Below are 3,825 nucleotides of genomic sequence, written 5' to 3' on the forward strand. Positions count from 1 at the left end.
CCAAAACCCACTGGCTCCAGGTCATCTATAAGTCTTTGCTAGATAAAGCCCCGCCTTATCTCAGCTCACTGTCACCATAGCAGCACCCACCCGTAGCACGCGCTCCAGCAGGTATATTTCACTGGTCACCCCCAAAGCCAATTCCTACTTTGGCCGCCTTTCCTTCCAGTTCTCTGCTGCCAATGACTGGAACGAATTGCAAAAATCACTGAAGCTGGAGACTCATATCTCCCTCACAAACTTTAAGCATCAGCTGTCAGAGCAGCTTACAGATCACTGTACCTGTACATAGCCCATCTGTGAATAGCCCACCCAACTACCTCATCCCCGTACTGTAATTTATTTTTTGCTCCTTTGCACCCCAGTATCTCTACTTGCACATTCATCTTCTGCACATCTATCACTCCAGTATCTCTACTTATACACTCATCTTCTGCACATCTATCACTCCAGTATCTCTACTTGCACATTCATCTTCTGCACATCTATCACTCCAGTGTTTAATTGCTAAATTAAAACATTTTTGCCACWATGGCCTATTTATTGCCTTACCTCCCTAATCTTACCTCCTTTTGCACACATTGTATATAGATTTTCTATTGTGTTATTGAGTGCATGTTTGTTTATTCCATGTGTATTTCTGTGTTGTTGTTTGTGTCGCACTTCTTTGCTTTATCTTGGCCAGGTCACGGTTGTAAATAAGAACTTGCCTACCTGGTTAAATAAAGGTAAAATAAATCAAATGTTTAAAAAAAAATCCTCATCCCTTATCTTCTCTCAAYTAAACTCGCTAAACATGACTTTGGCTAACAGCTGCAGCTAAATTCAAACATGATATGCTAATATGATGTTCCTATGAGAAGAGAAGGGCCAGGTATGGAATGTAACACTGAAATCTTAGCATAGCAGCCATTTTGTTTTGGTTTTTCAGCCAATTAATAATTCAGAAACTATTCAACTTCCTGGTGATGTGTGTTCCTCTCAAACCTGATTGGCAGGTGACCTATGACACGGTTGTGCTAATTTAATATTTTAAATAGCAGATAGCARGATGAAGGGGAATGAACTCTGGCTCTACTGTCAAGGATAATATAAGGGTTGTACATCAGTTCAATACAYATGCRTCCCAAATGGCACCCTATTCCCTATGTAGTGTACTGATTTTGAATAGTTCCTTGTGAGTTGTTGGAATGTAAGTTGTGGGTTTCCCTTTGGTTCTGGGAACGAAGCCACACGTTTCCTGACTGGTCAAATGTAACATTCTGAGAACGGAAGGGAAACATTTTGCCTGTTCTGAGAACGTTTATTTGTAGGTTGTGCGGGGCGGTTCTGAGAACGTTTATTTTGTAGGTTGCGGGGCGGTTCTAAGAACGTTTATTTTGTAGGTTGCGGGGCGGTTCTAAGAACGTTTATTTTGTAGGTTGCGGGGCGGTTCTGAGAACGTTTATTTTGTAGGTTGCGGGGCGGTTCTGAGAACGTTTATTTTGTAGGTTGCGGGGCGGTTCTGAGAACGTTTATTTGTAGGTTGTGCAGGGCGGTTCTGAGAACGTTTATTTGTAGGTTGCAGGGCTTGTTCTGAGAACGTTTATTTTTAGGTTGCAGGGCGGTTCTGAGAACGTTTATTTGTAGGTTGCAGGAAGGTTCTGGGAACGTTTTATTCTGGTTCTTCTAAAGTTTCCCTGGGAGGTTTTATTAACGCTCGGAGAACGGAAATTGTCGGTCATGTTTCAAAAATAACATTTGAAACCCCCCAAGGTCGATATCCGAGGCCGCGCAAAAATCGAATTAGCATAATGCAAAAATCCCCATAAAAAAATGTGTCAGTTGAAGCTAGAGAGAAATCTGTTTTTTTTTGCATCGGATGTGTCTCAATCCACCACATCCACCTGATGTCGCACTTCCGCATCTGCTGTGAAAGGTGACAGAGCTAGAGCGGTGTTTSTCAGACCATGTGACAATCCCGAAATTCGTTCTTCACACAAAATAATCCGTAGCATCCGAACGGTTTGGCCTACAAAACTATTATGACCCCCCCCTCTACGGAAATATGAGACTCTCACGAACACGGGGGTGTTCTCCGTTTTGCTGCGACAAGTGTCAGGGGACTCGGCTGAAGTCAGTACAGCTGATCTGCCAACTTCTGTCTGTAGCGTCTGAAACGTTTGGGGTACACACTAAAACCCCTCTGTGCAAAGGTGAGACTCTCGTAAACATGTCAGTTGTTTTCCTCTAGGACGCCCACAGGCCTCACAAGACTTGTCTGAAGGTCCCCCRGTACCACAGGCCTCACAAGACTTGCCAGTTTAAAAAATKAATGGAAGTATATATGGAGATKTTTTTATTGCCAAAAAATATGGGGTTTAATACATGTAAAAAAATATATATACAGTATATAGTTATTTTGATATTTTTCGGGGGGACTCTGTTCCATGTATGAATCTGTTATTCAATGTGTTTCTATTGGCTAATAGCTATAAGGACTGTTATTCAATGTGTTTCTATTGGCTAATAGCAGTAAGGACTGTGTTCATCATGTGTTTCTATTGCTAATAGCAGTAAGGACTATCTGTTTTCAATGTTTTTCTATTGGCTAATAGCAGTAAGGACTATCTGTTATTCAATGTGTTTCTATTGGCTAATAGCAGTAAGGACTGTTATTCAATGTGTTTCTATTGGCTAATAGCAGTAAGGACTATCTTGTTTCAATGTGTTTCTATTGGCTAATAGCAGTAAGGACTATCTGTGTTCAATGTGTTTCTATTGGCTAATAGCAGTAAGGACTATCTGTTGTTCAATGTGTTTCTATTGGCTAATAGCAGTAAGGACTATCTGTTATTCAATGTGTTTCTATTGGCTAATAGCAGTATGGCCAAATTCAATGTTTTTGGCCTAGACTCTTAAGATCAGGTGTGGCCAATAAGTGGGCAAGGCCAACACATCTGAAAACACTGAACAAGAGGACAGAGAGAGTTTTGTTGACGCTGAGAACAGAAGGTCTATGTTTTTAAATAACGTTCTTAGAATGTTCTCTGAACGTTACTAAAGTTTTCTTAACGATCTGACAATGGAATGTATGTTTTTAAATAACATTGTCAGGGGCTCTATTTTCGGCTGGCGTTAAAGCGGCGCTAGTGTCCTTTGTTTGCAATTTCGTCGTGTAAAAAACGGGTACGCTGGCATTTTCCAGCCTTAACACCAGGTACTGCAATTAATCTGTTTTATATTAATTCGCTTGCTCTTTCAGATGAGTGGGGTGGAAATATTTGAGGTGTGTCCTTAAAAACATTATCCAAAATGCTAATATCAGGCAGTGCTGATAGGGACATTTAAGCCCAACTAAAAGCGGGTTTTTAGCAGTAACACAGTTGGATTATGGTACGAATTTTGACAGAGGAAACTCAGTTTATTCGGCCGTGATGAGACACTGCCCATATGAACACGGGACAAGAGTAGCCCAATGTGCTGTTGGTGCCTGTATACTACGTATTTACAAACGTTTTTTTTTTAAGTATGTTTTTCCAATTTAGTTTTATTTGATTTAAAACCAAGCATAGCCTCCCCTCTTCTCAATTAAATWTTTTTTTTTAAGGTCTTGCCCAATGCAATTGAGAAGCAGTCAAGTTTGTCGATAAAGGGTTTTAGCTCTTGAGACCCACTTGGAAAGGAAATCTTAATGACCAAAACTTTATTAAAACATCAAGTTTGAGAGGAGTAAAAACAGTGAGACGACATTTCCTTTTTTATCTCTACGTTGTAGGCAGGTCCACATTATTTTAGTCAGGCAGGTCCACATTATTTTAGTCAGGCAGGTCCACATTATTTTAG

The sequence above is a fragment of the Salvelinus sp. IW2-2015 genome, linkage group LG26 (genome assembly GCF_002910315.2).
Source record: "Salvelinus sp. IW2-2015 linkage group LG26, ASM291031v2, whole genome shotgun sequence".
Lineage (NCBI taxonomy): Eukaryota > Metazoa > Chordata > Actinopteri > Salmoniformes > Salmonidae > Salvelinus > Salvelinus sp. IW2-2015.